The 16,232-nt window shown below is 44.4% G+C and overlaps 14 non-coding genes across 14 annotated transcripts; 8 read left to right on the top strand and 6 right to left on the bottom strand.

Annotated features, from left to right (window-relative positions):
• Positions 1–665: 665 nt before the first annotated feature.
• Positions 666–736, bottom strand: trnag-gcc (transfer RNA glycine (anticodon GCC)). The gene has a single exon. It is a non-coding gene; the product is annotated as a tRNA-Gly (tRNA).
• A 1,250-nt stretch (positions 737–1,986) lies between these two features.
• Positions 1,987–2,058, top strand: trnad-guc (transfer RNA aspartic acid (anticodon GUC)). The gene has a single exon. It is a non-coding gene; the product is annotated as a tRNA-Asp (tRNA).
• Positions 2,059–2,863: 805 nt separating this feature from the next.
• trnag-gcc (transfer RNA glycine (anticodon GCC)) lies at positions 2,864–2,934 on the bottom strand. Its single transcript has one exon. It is a non-coding gene; the product is annotated as a tRNA-Gly (tRNA).
• Positions 2,935–4,185: 1,251 nt separating this feature from the next.
• On the top strand, positions 4,186–4,257 carry trnad-guc (transfer RNA aspartic acid (anticodon GUC)). Its single transcript has one exon. It is a non-coding gene; the product is annotated as a tRNA-Asp (tRNA).
• Positions 4,258–5,284: 1,027 nt separating this feature from the next.
• On the top strand, positions 5,285–5,356 carry trnad-guc (transfer RNA aspartic acid (anticodon GUC)). Its single transcript has one exon. It is a non-coding gene; the product is annotated as a tRNA-Asp (tRNA).
• Positions 5,357–6,161: 805 nt separating this feature from the next.
• Positions 6,162–6,232, bottom strand: trnag-gcc (transfer RNA glycine (anticodon GCC)). Its single transcript has one exon. It is a non-coding gene; the product is annotated as a tRNA-Gly (tRNA).
• A 1,251-nt stretch (positions 6,233–7,483) lies between these two features.
• trnad-guc (transfer RNA aspartic acid (anticodon GUC)) lies at positions 7,484–7,555 on the top strand. The gene has a single exon. It is a non-coding gene; the product is annotated as a tRNA-Asp (tRNA).
• A 1,904-nt stretch (positions 7,556–9,459) lies between these two features.
• On the bottom strand, positions 9,460–9,530 carry trnag-gcc (transfer RNA glycine (anticodon GCC)). Its single transcript has one exon. It is a non-coding gene; the product is annotated as a tRNA-Gly (tRNA).
• A 1,254-nt stretch (positions 9,531–10,784) lies between these two features.
• Positions 10,785–10,856, top strand: trnad-guc (transfer RNA aspartic acid (anticodon GUC)). The gene has a single exon. It is a non-coding gene; the product is annotated as a tRNA-Asp (tRNA).
• A 1,027-nt stretch (positions 10,857–11,883) lies between these two features.
• trnad-guc (transfer RNA aspartic acid (anticodon GUC)) lies at positions 11,884–11,955 on the top strand. The gene has a single exon. It is a non-coding gene; the product is annotated as a tRNA-Asp (tRNA).
• Positions 11,956–12,760: 805 nt separating this feature from the next.
• Positions 12,761–12,831, bottom strand: trnag-gcc (transfer RNA glycine (anticodon GCC)). Its single transcript has one exon. It is a non-coding gene; the product is annotated as a tRNA-Gly (tRNA).
• A 1,255-nt stretch (positions 12,832–14,086) lies between these two features.
• On the top strand, positions 14,087–14,158 carry trnad-guc (transfer RNA aspartic acid (anticodon GUC)). Its single transcript has one exon. It is a non-coding gene; the product is annotated as a tRNA-Asp (tRNA).
• A 1,027-nt stretch (positions 14,159–15,185) lies between these two features.
• On the top strand, positions 15,186–15,257 carry trnad-guc (transfer RNA aspartic acid (anticodon GUC)). Its single transcript has one exon. It is a non-coding gene; the product is annotated as a tRNA-Asp (tRNA).
• Positions 15,258–16,062: 805 nt separating this feature from the next.
• trnag-gcc (transfer RNA glycine (anticodon GCC)) lies at positions 16,063–16,133 on the bottom strand. The gene has a single exon. It is a non-coding gene; the product is annotated as a tRNA-Gly (tRNA).
• Positions 16,134–16,232: the final 99 nt, after the last annotated feature.

Below are 16,232 nucleotides of genomic sequence, written 5' to 3'. Positions count from 1 at the left end.
GCTAACCTTTATGGCCTGCACGTATCATGCATGGCACAGTAAAATGTGCAGCCTTCATTTTCTTTTCAGAATAGTTACTTCTACTTGTTTTTCTCATTGTCACTGAGGTCTCTACATGTTTGTAATGGAAGCTTTTTGGATTTTGATACGGCATCTTGTTGGAACTCAATTCAACTGTAAGTCGTTTTGTAAGTTGAACCTGAATGCATAAATCAACATTTTTTAGCTTGCTTTCCACATCAACTGCACCACCGTGTCTTCATATACACTTATTCGTTGAACTGCAGTGATTGATCATTTGATATGTTTTTAGCTGTCATTTAGGACAGCCATTGGAACACAGGGTTTCTTCCTAATGTGTCGTTTTTCTCAGCATTTCTGTGGTGGAAACCTTTAGGATGTTCAAACCATCTTTACTCATTGCCACAGCTCCAAGCGTAACCAATAAATGCTGTCTGGCGACAATTGTTGCACATCATGCAATGCCATCTGTTGGCATAGATGTTTCAAAAGGCCCATTGAAGAATAGGCACATGAAGAGTAAGAGGTCATTGTTCGTACTGGTGAGCGCATCACTGCCTATCACATGAGAGACTTGGATTATAGATTACTACTAACTTTGATGGATGCATTGGACAGGCTTTGGAATCCTATCCAACAGAGGTTGCATTGGCCGGGTATCGAACCCGGGCCTCCCGCGTGGCAGGCGAGGATCCTACCACTGGACCACCAATGCACACAAGCGCATTAGCAACGCCAGTATTCTTGGTGCACAGGACGGTAACATGAGCAGGCTTTTTTTTTTCTTTTCGGTACTGGACTTCTAGCCTTTGGGTTTCACGATTGCTACATTTTCTGCCTGTTAATTTGCTCAGCATTTCTGTGGTGACAACCATGAGGACCTTCAAAGAAGGTTTACCCATTGTAAACGTCACAAGTTGTACAAATAACACTTTTTGGACCATGCATGGGAGTCCAGGACAAGGTCCGGCGGCTATCAGTCCAGCCCTTAACCGGGGCCCGAAACGTCTTTCGTGCGTGGATGGAAAAAATCACCACCAGCGTAAAACCACACTGTCAACTGGTTATTAAAAAATTAAAGGGTGCAATTTAATTTAGGTACTCACTCTCTCCCTGAGTGGCAGACTCGCCCTGAGTCCGTGCGCGAGAGCCTGTTAATGGAAGTTCGTCTGCGGAGATAAACAGCCGGCCGATGGGGCAATTCTCAGCCCCCCGGACTTTGATGAGGAAGTGGCGCCACGCGGCTCTCCGAAGGCGAACTCCCACTGAAGGGATCTGCTCTCCCGGGTTTCAGCACCAAAAACGTTGGGTAATTTTTATTTGTCCTGTATTACCTCAAAGAATACTCAGAGCACACGCAGAGGGATTAGATTGATAATTTGGTACATTGTAAACAACCTTAAACAGACAAGGAACACATACTTTGCAAAGTGTGAGATACTTTGCAAAGGGTGAGAAGAATCAATCCACACCAGTCGAAAACCAGTTTCCTCTCACCCCGAGTCGAAACTCTGGAGTGAATTTATTTGCAAGAACACACACACCCATAAATTCCTCAAAAACCCCCTTGGCCTCAGGAGTCCACAGAAGACAAAAGGGATTCTTCAGATAATAGATCAACGAGTCTCTTGGCCAGGGCAAGAAGGTGTTCCTGCATAAGAGACTCCCGGTCTGGCCGGTTTGGCCTCCATATAATAGAACAAAAGTGCCTAAAGCATAAAGAAGTTGCTGCAAACATTTAAATGTAAATAAGTACCTCAAGCAGAAAGGAAGCCCTCAGGCAGAAAGGAATTCCTGCAAACATTTAGGGTGAGGTAACTCTGTTTGACAATCAGATGTACCTATCAGTAAAAGTCACAAGTTGTACAAATAACACTTTTTGGACCATGCATGTTGCCAATCATTCAAAGCCAACCAATGACTTTTATATAGCGGGTCAGTGGTTGGCTGATACAGAATGTGAGTTCCTCGTTAGTATAGTGGACAGTATCCCCGCCTGTCACGCGGGAGACCGGGGTTCGATTCCCCGACGGGGAGACCGCAGTTAACTTTAGCTTCATGCATTGAACAAAATGGCCAATTTTGCACTTGACCATCACTTCAACTGCTGCTATTTAACCCCAGGTCTCTTGCGTGGCAGCTGTTGAATGCTACCACTGGCCTACCAACCAGGACACGCTAACCTTTATGGCCTGCACGTATCATGCATGGCACAGTAAAATGTGCAGCCTTCATTTTCTTTTCAGAATAGTTACTTCTACTTGTTTTTCTCATTGTCACTGAGGTCTCTACATGTTTGTAATGGAAGCTTTTTGGATTTTGATACGGCATCTTGTTGGAACTCAATTCAACTGTAAGTCGTTTTGTAAGTTGAACCTGAATGCATAAATCAACATTTTTTAGCTTGCTTTCCACATCAACTGCACCACCGTGTCTTCATATACACTTATTCGTTGAACTGCAGTGATTGATCATTTGATATGTTTTTAGCTGTCATTTAGGACAGCCATTGGAACACAGGGTTTCTTCCTAATGTGTCGTTTTTCTCAGCATTTCTGTGGTGGAAACCTTTAGGATGTTCAAACCATCTTTACTCATTGCCACAGCTCCAAGCGTAACCAATAAATGCTGTCTGGCGACAATTGTTGCACATCATGCAATGCCATCTGTTGGCATAGATGTTTCAAAAGGCCCATTGAAGAATAGGCACATGAAGAGTAAGAGGTCATTGTTCGTACTGGTGAGCGCATCACTGCCTATCACATGAGAGACTTGGATTATAGATTACTACTAACTTTGATGGATGCATTGGACAGGCTTTGGAATCCTATCCAACAGAGGTTGCATTGGCCGGGAATCGAACCCGGGCCTCCCGCGTGGCAGGCGAGGATCCTACCACTGGACCACCAATGCACACAAGCGCATTAGCAACGCCAGTATTCTTGGTGCACAGGACGGTAAAATGAGCAGGCTTTTTTTTTTTCTTTTCGGTACTGGACTTCTAGCCTTTGGGTTTCACGATTGCTACATTTTCTGCCTGTTAATTTGCTCAGCATTTCTGTGGTGACAACCATGAGGACCTTCAAAGAAGGTTTACCCATTGTAAACGTCACAAGTTGTACAAATAACACTTTTTGGACCATGCATGGGAGTCCAGGACAAGGTCCGGCGGCTATCAGTCCAGCCCTTAACCGGGGCCCGAAACGTCTTTCGTGCGTGGATGGAAAAAATCACCACCAGCGTAAAACCACACTGTCAACTGGTTATTAAAAAATTAAAGGGTGCAATTTAATTTAGGTACTCACTCTCTCCCTGAGTGGCAGACTCGCCCTGAGTCCGTGCGCGAGAGCCTGTTAATGGAAGTTCGTCTGCGGAGATAAACAGCCGGCCGATGGGGCAATTCTCAGCCCCCCGGACTTTGATGAGGAAGTGGCGCCACGCGGCTCTCCGAAGGCGAACTCCCACTGAAGGGATCTGCTCTCCCGGGTTTCAGCACCAAAAACGTTGGGTAATTTTTATTTGTCCTGTATTACCTCAAAGAATACTCAGAGCACACGCAGAGGGATTAGATTGATAATTTGGTACATTGTAAACAACCTTAAACAGACAAGGAACACATACTTTGCAAAGTGTGAGATACTTTGCAAAGGGTGAGAAGAATCAATCCACACCAGTCGAAAACCAGTTTCCTCTCACCCCGAGTCGAAACTCTGGAGTGAATTTATTTGCAAGAACACACACACCCATAAATTCCTCAAAAACCCCCTTGGCCTCAGGAGTCCACAGAAGACAAAAGGGATTCTTCAGATAATAGATCAACGAGTCTCTTGGCCAGGGCAAGACGGTGTTCCTGCATAAGAGACTCCCGGTCTGGCCGGTTTGGCCTCCATATAATAGAACAAAAGTGCCTAAAGCATAAAGAAGTTGCTGCAAACATTTAAATGTAAATAAGTACCTCAAGCAGAAAGGAAGCCCTCAGGCAGAAAGGAATTCCTGCAAACATTTAGGGTGAGGTAACTCTGTTTGACAATCAGATTTACCTATCAGTAAAAGTCACAAGTTGTACAAATAACACTTTTTGGACCATGCATGTTGCCAATCATGCAAAGCCAGCCAATGACTTTTATACAGCGGGTCAGTGGTTGGCTGATACAGAATGTGAGTTCCTCGTTAGTATAGTGGACAGTATCCCCGCCTGTCACGCGGGAGACCGGGGTTCGATTCCCCGACGGGGAGACCGCAGTTAACTTTAGCTTCATGCATTGAACAAAATGGCCAATTTTGCACTTGACCATCACTTCAACTGCTGCTATTTAACCCCAGGTCTCTTGCGTGGCAGCTGTTGAATGCTACCACTGGCCTACCAACCAGGACACGCTAACCTTTATGGCCTGCACGTATCATGCATGGCACAGTAAAATGTGCAGCCTTCATTTTCTTTTCAGAATAGTTACTTCTACTTGTTTTTCTCATTGTCACTGAGGTCTCTACATGTTTGTAATGGAAGCTTTTTGGATTTTGATACGGCATCTTGTTGGAACTCAATTTAACTGTAAGTCGTTTTGTAAGTTGAACCTGAATGCATAAATCAACATTTTTTTGCTTGCTTTCCACATCAACTGCACCACCGTGTCTTCATTTACACTTATTCGTTGAACTGCAGTGATTGATCATTTGATATGTTTTTAGCTGTCATTTAGGACAGCCATTGGAACACAGGGTTTCTTCCTAATGTGTCGTTTTTCTCAGCATTTCTGTGGTGGAAACCTTTAGGATGTTCAAACCATCTTTACTCATTGCCACAGCTCCAAGGGTAACCAATAAATGCTGTCTGACGACAATTGTTGCACATCATGCAATGCCATCTGTTGGCATAGATGTTTCAAAAGGCCCATTGAAGAATAGGCACATGAAGAGTAAGAGGTCATTGTTCGTATTGGTGAGCGCATCACTGCCTGTCACATGAGAGACTTGGATTATAGATGACTACTAACTTTGATGGATGCATTGGACAGGCCTTGGAATCCTATCCAACAGAGGTTGCATTGGCCGGGAATCGAACCCGGGCCTCCCGCGAGGCAGAAAGGAATTCCTGCAAACATTTAGGGTGAGGTAATTCTGTTTGACAATCAGATTTACCTATCAGTAAAAGTCACAAGTTGTACAAATAACACTTTTTGGACCATGCATGTTGCCAATCATTCAAAGCCAACCAATGACTTTTATATAGCGGGTCAGTGGTTGGCTGATACAGAATGTGAGTTCCTCGTTAGTATAGTGGACAGTATCCCCGCCTGTCACGCGGGAGACCGGGGTTCGATTCCCCGACGGGGAGACCGCAGTTAACTTTAGCTTCATGCATTGAACAAAATGGCCAATTTTGCACTTGACCATCACTTCAACTGCTGCTATTTAACCCCAGGTCTCTTGCGTGGCAGCTGTTGAATGCTACCACTGGCCTACCAACCAGGACACGCTAACCTTTATGGCCTGCACGTATCATGCATGGCACAGTAAAATGTGCAGCCTTCATTTTCTTTTCAGAATAGTTACTTCTACTTGTTTTTCTCATTGTCACTGAGGTCTCTACATGTTTGTAATGGAAGCTTTTTGGATTTTGATACGGCATCTTGTTGGAACTCAATTCAACTGTAAGTCGTTTTGTAAGTTGAACCTGAATGCATAAATCAACAGTTTTTAGCTTGCTTTCCACATCAACTGCACCACCGTGTCTTCATATACACTTATTCGTTGAACTGCAGTGATTGATCATTTGATATGTTTTTAGCTGTCATTTAGGACAGCCATTGGAACACAGGGTTTCTTCCTAATGTGTCGTTTTTCTCAGCATTTCTGTGGTGGAAACCTTTAGGATGTTCAAACCATCTTTACTCATTGCCACAGCTCCAAGCGTAACCAATAAATGCTGTCTGGCGACAATTGTTGCACATCATGCAATGCCATCTGTTGGCATAGATGTTTCAAAAGGCCCATTGAAGAATAGGCACATGAAGAGTAAGAGGTCATTGTTCGTACTGGTGAGCGCATCACTGCCTATCACATGAGAGACTTGGATTATAGATTACTACTAACTTTGATGGATGCATTGGACAGGCTTTGGAATCCTATCCAACAGAGGTTGCATTGGCCGGGAATCGAACCCGGGCCTCCCGCGTGGCAGGCGAGGATCCTACCACTGGACCACCAATGCACACAAGCGCATTAGCAACGCCAGTATTCTTGGTGCACAGGACGGTAACATGAGCAGGCTTTTTTTTTTTCTTTTCGGTACTGGACTTCTAGCCTTTGGGTTTCACGATTGCTACATTTTCTGCCTGTTAATTTGCTCAGCATTTCTGTGGTGACAACCATGAGGACCTTCAAAGAAGGTTTACCCATTGTAAACGTCACAAGTTGTACAAATAACACTTTTTGGACCATGCATGGGAGTCCAGGACAAGGTCCGGCGGCTATCAGTCCAGCCCTTAACCGGGGCCCGAAACGTCTTTCGTGCGTGGATGGAAAAAATCACCACCAGCGTAAAACCACACTGTCAACTGGTTATTAAAAAATTAAAGGGTGCAATTTAATTTAGGTACTCACTCTCTCCCTGAGTGGCAGACTCGCCCTGAGTCCGTGCGCGAGAGCCTGTTAATGGAAGTTCGTCTGCGGAGATAAACAGCCGGCCGATGGGGCAATTCTCAGCCCCCCGGACTTTGATGAGGAAGTGGCGCCACGCGGCTCTCCGAAGGCGAACTCCCACTGAAGGGATCTGCTCTCCCGGGTTTCAGCACCAAAAACGTTGGGTAATTTTTATTTGTCCTGTATTACCTCAAAGAATACTCAGAGCACACGCAGAGGGATTAGATTGATAATTTGGTACATTGTAAACAACCTTAAACAGACAAGGAACACATACTTTGCAAAGTGTGAGATACTTTGCAAAGGGTGAGAAGAATCAATCCACACCAGTCGAAAACCAGTTTCCTCTCACCCCGAGTCGAAACTCTGGAGTGAATTTATTTGCAAGAACACACACACCCATAAATTCCTCAAAAAACCCCTTGGCCTCAGGAGTCCACAGAAGACAAAAGGGATTCTTCAGATAATAGATCAACGAGTCTCTTGGCCAGGGCAAGACGGTGTTCCTGCATAAGAGACTCCCGGTCTGGCCGGTTTGGCCTCCATATAATAGAACAAAAGTGCCTAAAGCATAAAGAAGTTGCTGCAAACATTTAAATGTAAATAAGTACCTCAAGCAGAAAGGAAGCCCTCAGGCAGAAAGGAATTCCTGCAAACATTTAGGGTGAGGTAACTCTGTTTGACAATCAGATGTACCTATCAGTAAAAGTCACAAGTTGTACAAATAACACTTTTTGGACCATGCATGTTGCCAATCATTCAAAGCCAACCAATGACTTTTATATAGCGGGTCAGTGGTTGGCTGATACAGAATGTGAGTTCCTCGTTAGTATAGTGGACAGTATCCCCGCCTGTCACGCGGGAGACCGGGGTTCGATTCCCCGATGGGGAGACCGCAGTTAACTTTAGCTTCATGCATTGAACAAAATGGCCAATTTTGCACTTGACCATCACTTCAACTGCTGCTATTTAACCCCAGGTCTCTTGCGTGGCAGCTGTTGAATGCTACCACTGGCCTACCAACCAGGACACGCTAACCTTTATGGCCTGCACGTATCATGCATGGCACAGTAAAATGTGCAGCCTTCATTTTCTTTTCAGAATAGTTACTTCTACTTGTTTTTCTCATTGTCACTGAGGTCTCTACATGTTTGTAATGGAAGCTTTTTGGATTTTGATACGGCATCTTGTTGGAACTCAATTTAACTGTAAGTCGTTTTGTAAGTTGAACCTGAATGCATAAATCAACATTTTTTTGCTTGCTTTCCACATCAACTGCACCACCGTGTCTTCATTTACACTTATTCGTTGAACTGCAGTGATTGATCATTTGATATGTTTTTAGCTGTCATTTAGGACAGCCATTGGAACACAGGGTTTCTTCCTAATGTGTCGTTTTTCTCAGCATTTCTGTGGTGGAAACCTTTAGGATGTTCAAACCATCTTTACTCATTGCCACAGCTCCAAGGGTAACCAATAAATGCTGTCTGACGACAATTGTTGCACATCATGCAATGCCATCTGTTGGCATAGATGTTTCAAAAGGCCCATTGAAGAATAGGCACATGAAGAGTAAGAGGTCATTGTTCGTATTGGTGAGCGCATCACTGCCTGTCACATGAGAGACTTGGATTATAGATGACTACTAACTTTGATGGATGCATTGGACAGGCCTTGGAATCCTATCCAACAGAGGTTGCATTGGCCGGGAATCGAACCCGGGCCTCCCGCGAGGCAGAAAGGAATTCCTGCAAACATTTAGGGTGAGGTAATTCTGTTTGACAATCAGATTTACCTATCAGTAAAAGTCACAAGTTGTACAAATAACACTTTTTGGACCATGCATGTTGCCAATCATTCAAAGCCAACCAATGACTTTTATATAGCGGGTCAGTGGTTGGCTGATACAGAATGTGAGTTCCTCGTTAGTATAGTGGACGGTATCCCCGCCTGTCACGCGGGAGACCGGGGTTCGATTCCCCGACGGGGAGACCGCAGTTAACTTTAGCTTCATGCATTGAACAAAATGGCCAATTTTGCACTTGACCATCACTTCAACTGCTGCTATTTAACCCCAGGTCTCTTGCGTGGCAGCTGTTGAATGCTACCACTGGCCTACCAACCAGGACACGCTAACCTTTATGGCCTGCACGTATCATGCATGGCACAGTAAAATGTGCAGCCTTCATTTTCTTTTCAGAATAGTTACTTCTACTTGTTTTTCTCATTGTCACTGAGGTCTCTACATGTTTGTAATGGAAGCTTTTTGGATTTTGATACGGCATCTTGTTGGAACTCAATTCAACTGTAAGTCGTTTTGTAAGTTGAACCTGAATGCATAAATCAACATTTTTTAGCTTGCTTTCCACATCAACTGCACCACCGTGTCTTCATATACACTTATTCGTTGAACTGCAGTGATTGATCATTTGATATGTTTTTAGCTGTCATTTAGGACAGCCATTGGAACACAGGGTTTCTTCCTAATGTGTCGTTTTTCTCAGCATTTCTGTGGTGGAAACCATTAGGATGTTCAAACCATCTTTACTCATTGCCACAGCTCCAAGGGTAACCAATAAATGCTGTCTGGCGACAATTGTTGCACATCATGCAATGCCATCTGTTGGCATAGATGTTTCAAAAGGCCCATTGAAGAATAGGCACATGAAGAGTAAGAGGTCATTGTTCGTATTGGTGAGCGCATCACTGCCTATCACATGAGAGACTTGGATTATAGATTACTACTAACTTTGATGGATGCATTGGACAGGCTTTGGAATCCTATCCAACAGAGGTTGCATTGGCCGGGAATCGAACCCGGGCCTCCCGCGTGGCAGGCGAGAATCCTACCACTGGACCACCAATGCACACAAGCGCATTAGCAACGCCAGTATTCTTGGTGCACAGGACGGTAACATGAGCAGGCTTTTTTTTTTCTTTTCGGTACTGGACTTCTAGCCTTTGGGTTTCACGATTGCTACATTTTCTGCCTGTTAATTTGCTCAGCATTTCTGTGGTGACAACCATGAGGACCTTCAAAGAAGGTTTACCCATTGTAAACGTCACAAGTTGTACAAATAACACTTTTTGGACCATGCATGGGAGTCCAGGACAAGGTCCGGCGGCTATCAGTCCAGCCCTTAACCGGGGCCCGAAACGTCTTTCGTGCGTGGATGGAAAAAATCACCACCAGCGTAAAACCACACTGTCAACTGGTTATTAAAAAATTAAAGGGTGCAATTTAATTTAGGTACTCACTCTCTCCCTGAGTGGCAGACTCGCCCTGAGTCCGTGCGCGAGAGCCTGTTAATGGAAGTTCGTCTGCGGAGATAAACAGCCGGCCGATGGGGCAATTCTCAGCCCCCCGGACTTTGATGAGGAAGTGGCGCCACGCGGCTCTCCGAAGGCGAACTCCCACTGAAGGGATCTGCTCTCCCGGGTTTCAGCACCAAAAACGTTGGGTAATTTTTATTTGTCCTGTATTACCTCAAAGAAAACTCAGAGCACACACAGAGGGATTAGATTGATAATTTGGTACATTGTAAACAACCTTAAACAGACAAGGAACACATACTTTGCAAAGTGTGAGATACTTTGCAAAGGGTGAGAAGAATCAATCCACACCAGTCGAAAACCAGTTTCCTCTCACCCCGACTCGAAACTCTGGAGTGAATTTATTTGCAAGAACACACACACACACCCATAAATTCCTCAAAAACCCCCTTGGCCTCAGGAGTCCACAGAAGACAAAAGGGATTCTTCAGATAATAGATCAACGAGTCTCTTGGCCAGGGCAAGACGGTGTTCCTGCATAAGAGACTCCCGGTCTGGCCGGTTTGGCCTCCATATAATAGAACAAAAGTGCCTAAAGCATAAAGAAGTTGCTGCAAACATTTAAATGTAAATAAGTACCTCAAGCAGAAAGGAAGCCCTCAGGCAGAAAGGAATTCCTGCAAACATTTAGGGTGAGGTAACTCTGTTTGACAATCAGATTTACCTATCAGTAAAAGTCACAAGTTGTACAAATAACACTTTTTGGACCATGCATTTTGCCAATCATGCAAAGCCAGCCAATGACTTTTATACAGCGGGTCAGTGGTTGGCTGATACAGAATGTGAGTTCCTCGTTAGTATAGTGGACAGTATCCCCGCCTGTCACGCGGGAGACCGGGGTTCGATTCCCCGACGGGGAGACCGCAGATAACTTTAGCTTCATGCATTGAACAAAATGGCCAATTTTGCACTTGACCATCACTTCAACTGCTGCTATTTAACCCCAGGTCTCTTGCGTGGCAGCTGTTGAATGCTACCACTGGCCTACCAACCAGGACACGCTAACCTTTATGGCCTGCACGTATCATGCATGGCACAGTAAAATGTGCAGCCTTCATTTTCTTTTCAGAATAGTTACTTCTACTTGTTTTTCTCATTGTCACTGAGGTCTCTACATGTTTGTAATGGAAGCTTTTTGGATTTTGATACGGCATCTTGTTGGAACTCAATTTAACTGTAAGTCGTTTTGTAAGTTGAACCTGAATGCATAAATCAACATTTTTTTGCTTGCTTTCCACATCAACTGCACCACCGTGTCTTCATTTACACTTATTCGTTGAACTGCAGTGATTGATCATTTGATATGTTTTTAGCTGTCATTTAGGACAGCCATTGGAACACAGGGTTTCTTCCTAATGTGTCGTTTTTCTCAGCATTTCTGTGGTGGAAACCTTTAGGATGTTCAAACCATCTTTACTCATTGCCACAGCTCCAAGGGTAACCAATAAATGCTGTCTGACGACAATTGTTGCACATCATGCAATGCCATCTGTTGGCATAGATGTTTCAAAAGGCCCATTGAAGAATAGGCACATGAAGAGTAAGAGGTCATTGTTCGTATTGGTGAGCGCATCACTGCCTGTCACATGAGAGACTTGGATTATAGATGACTACTAACTTTGATGGATGCATTGGACAGGCCTTGGAATCCTATCCAACAGAGGTTGCATTGGCCGGGAATCGAACCCGGGCCTCCCGCGAGGCAGAAAGGAATTCCTGCAAACATTTAGGGTGAGGTAATTCTGTTTGACAATCAGATTTACCTATCAGTAAAAGTCACAAGTTGTACAAATAACACTTTTTGGACCATGCATGTTGCCAATCATTCAAAGCCAACCAATGACTTTTATATAGCGGGTCAGTGGTTGGCTGATACAGAATGTGAGTTCCTCGTTAGTATAGTGGACAGTATCCCCGCCTGTCACGCGGGAGACCGGGGTTCGATTCCCTGACGGGGATACCGCAGTTAACTTTAGCTTCATGCATTGAACAAAATGGCCAATTTTGCACTTGACCATCACTTCAACTGCTGCTATTTAACCCCAGGTCTCTTGCGTGGCAGCTGTTGAATGCTACCACTGGCGTACCAACCAGGACACGCTAACCTTTATGGCCTGCACGTATCATGCATGGCACAGTAAAATGTGCAGCCTTCATTTTCTTTTCAGAATAGTTACTTCTACTTGTTTTTCTCATTGTCACTGAGGTCTCTACATGTTTGTAATGGAAGCTTTTTGGATTTTGATACGGCATCTTGTTGGAACTCAATTCAACTGTAAGTCGTTTTGTAAGTTGAACCTGAATGCATAAATCAACATTTTTTAGCTTGCTTTCCACATCAACTGCACCACCGTGTCTTCATATACACTTATTCGTTGAACTGCAGTGATTGATCATTTGATATGTTTTTAGCTGTCATTTAGGACAGCCATTGGAACACAGGGTTTCTTCCTAATGTGTCGTTTTTCTCAGCATTTCTGTGGTGGAAACCTTTAGGATGTTCAAACCATCTTTACTCATTGCCACAGCTCCAAGCGTAACCAATAAATGCTGTCTGGCGACAATTGTTGCACATCATGCAATGCCATCTGTTGGCATAGATGTTTCAAAAGGCCCATTGAAGAATAGGCACATGAAGAGTAAGAGGTCATTGTTCGTACTGGTGAGCGCATCACTGCCTATCACATGAGAGACTTGGATTATAGATTACTACTAACTTTGATGGATGCATTGGACAGGCTTTGGAATCCTATCCAACAGAGGTTGCATTGGCCGGGAATCGAACCCGGGCCTCCCGCGTGGCAGGCGAGAATCCTACCACTGGACCACCAATGCACACAAGCGCATTAGCAACGCCAGTATTCTTGGTGCACAGGACGGTAACATGAGCAGGCTTTTTTTTTTTCTTTTCGGTACTGGACTTCTAGCCTTTGGGTTTCACGATTGCTACATTTTCTGCCTGTTAATTTGCTCAGCATTTCTGTGGTGACAACCATGAGGACCTTCAAAGAAGGTTTACCTATTGTAAACGTCACAAGTTGTACAAATAACACTTTTTGGACCATGCATGGGAGTCCAGGACAAGGTCCGGCGGCTATCAGTCCAGCCCTTAACCGGGGCCCGAAACGTCTTTCGTGCGTGGATGGAAAAAATCACCACCAGCGTAAAACCACACTGTCAACTGGTTATTAAAAAATTAAAGGGTGCAATTTAATTTAGGTACTCACTCTCTCCCTGAGTGGCAGACTCGCCCTGAGTCCGTGCGCGAGAGCCTGTTAATGGAAGTTCGTCTGCGGAGATAAACAGCCGGCCGATGGGGCAATTCTCAGCCCCCCGGACTTTGATGAGGAAGTGGCGCCACGCGGCTCTCCGAAGGCGAACTCCCACTGAAGGGATCTGCTCTCCCGGGTTTCAGCACCAAAAACGTTGGGTAATTTTTATTTGTCCTGTATTACCTCAAAGAAAACTCAGAGCACACACAGAGGGATTAGATTGATAATTTGGTACATTGTAAACAACCTTAAACAGACAAGGAACACATACTTTGCAAAGTGTGAGATACTTTGCAAAGGGTGAGAAGAATCAATCCACACCAGTCGAAAACCAGTTTCCTCTCACCCCGACTCGAAACTCTGGAGTGAATTTATTTGCAAGAACACACACACACACCCATAAATTCCTCAAAAACCCCCTTGGCCTCAGGAGTCCACAGAAGACAAAAGGGATTCTTCAGATAATAGACCAACGAGTCTCTTGGCCAGGGCAAGACGGTGTTCCTGCATAAGAGACTCCCGGTCTGGCCGGTTTGGCCTCCATATAATAGAACAAAAGTGCCTAAAGCATAAAGAAGTTGCTGCAAACATTTAAATGTAAATAAGTACCTCAAGCAGAAAGGAAGCCCTCAGGCAGAAAGGAATTCCTGCAAACATTTAGGGTGAGGTAACTCTGTTTGACAATCAGATTTACCTATCAGTAAAAGTCACAAGTTGTACAAATAACACTTTTTGGACCATGCATGTTGCCAATCATGCAAAGCCAGCCAATGACTTTTATACAGCGGGTCAGTGGTTGGCTGATACAGAATGTGAGTTCCTCGTTAGTATAGTGGACAGTATCCCCGCCTGTCACGCGGGAGACCGGGGTTCGATTCCCCGACGGGGAGACCGCAGTTAACTTTAGCTTCATGCATTGAACAAAATGGCCAATTTTGCACTTGACCATCACTTCAACTGCTGCTATTTAACCCCAGGTCTCTTGCGTGGCAGCTGTTGAATGCTACCACTGGCCTACCAACCAGGACACGCTAACCTTTAAGGCCTGCACGTATCATGCATGGCACAGTAAAATGTGCAGCCTTCATTTTCTTTTCAGAATAGTTACTTCTACTTGTTTTTCTCATTGTCACTGAGGTCTCTACATGTTTGTAATGGAAGCTTTTTGGATTTTGATACGGCATCTTGTTGGAACTCAATTTAACTGTAAGTCGTTTTGTAAGTTGAACCTGAATGCATAAATCAACATTTTTTTGCTTGCTTTCCACATCAACTGCACCACCGTGTCTTCATTTACACTTATTCGTTGAACTGCAGTGATTGATCATTTGATATGTTTTTAGCTGTCATTTAGGACAGCCATTGGAACACAGGGTTTCTTCCTAATGTGTCGTTTTTCTCAGCATTTCTGTGGTGGAAACCTTTAGGATGTTCAAACCATCTTTACTCATTGCCACAGCTCCAAGGGTAACCAATAAATGCTGTCTGACGACAATTGTTGCACATCATGCAATGCCATCTGTTGGCATAGATGTTTCAAAAGGCCCATTGAAGAATAGGCACATGAAGAGTAAGAGGTCATTGTTCGTATTGGTGAGCGCATCACTGCCTGTCACATGAGAGACTTGGATTATAGATGACTACTAACTTTGATGGATGCATTGGACAGGCTTTGGAATCCTATCCAACAGAGGTTGCATTGGCCGGGAATCGAACCCGGGCCTCCCGCGAGGCAGAAAGGAATTCCTGCAAACATTTAGGGTGAGGTAATTCTGTTTGACAATCAGATTTACCTATCAGTAAAAGTCACAAGTTGTACAAATAACACTTTTTGGACCATGCATGTTGCCAATCATTCAAAGCCAACCAATGACTTTTATATAGCGGGTCAGTGGTTGGCTGATACAGAATGTGAGTTCCTCGTTAGTATAGTGGACAGTATCCCCGCCTGTCACGCGGGAGACCGGGGTTCGATTCCCCGACGGGGAGACCGCAGTAAACTTTAGCTTCATGCATTGAACAAAATAGCCAATTTTGCACTTGACCATCACTTCAACTGCTGCTATTTAACCCCAGGTCTCTTGCGTGGCAGCTGTTGAATGCTACCACTGGCCTACCAACCAGGACACGCTAACCTTTATGGCCTGCACGTATCATGCATGGCACAGTAAAATGTGCAGCCTTCATTTTCTTTTCAGAATAGTTACTTCTACTTGTTTTTCTCATTGTCACTGAGGTCTCTACATGTTTGTAATGGAAGCTTTTTGGATTTTGATACGGCATCTTGTTGGAACTCAATTTAACTGTAAGTCGTTTTGTAAGTCGAACCTGAATGCATAAATCAACATTTTTTAGCTTGCTTTCCACATCAACTGCACCACCGTGTCTTCATTTACACTTATTCGTTGAACTGCAGTGATTGATCATTTGATATGTTTTTAGCTGTCATTTAGGACAGCCATTGGAACACAGGGTTTCTTCCTAATGTGTCGTTTTTCTCAGCATTTCTGTGGTGGAAACCATTAGGATGTTCAAACCATCTTTACTCATTGCCACAGCTCCAAGGGTAACCAATAAATGCTGTCTGACGACAATTGTTGTACATCATGCAATGCCATCTGTTGGCATAGATGTTTCAAAAGGCCCATTGAAGAATAGGCACATGAAGAGTAAGAGGTCATTGTTCGTATTGGTGAGCGCATCACTGCCTGTCACATGAGAGACTTTGATTATAGATTACTACTACTTTTTATGGATGCATTGGACAGGCCTTGGAATCCTATCCAACAGAGGTTGCATTGGCCGGGAATCGAACCCGGGCCTCCCGCGTGGCAGGCGAGAATCCTACCACTGGACCACCAATGCACACAAGCGAATTAGCAATGCCAGTATTCTTGGTGCACAGGACGGTAACATGAGCAGGCTTTTTTTTTTCTTTTCGGTACTGGACTTCTAGCCTTTGGG

Source organism: Nothobranchius furzeri, chromosome 14 (genome assembly GCF_043380555.1).
Source record: "Nothobranchius furzeri strain GRZ-AD chromosome 14, NfurGRZ-RIMD1, whole genome shotgun sequence".
In the NCBI taxonomy this organism is placed as follows: Eukaryota; Metazoa; Chordata; class Actinopteri; order Cyprinodontiformes; family Nothobranchiidae; genus Nothobranchius; species Nothobranchius furzeri.
The sequence above is the reverse complement of the archived record's forward strand: the minus strand, read 5'-3'. Positions and strand labels throughout refer to the sequence as shown.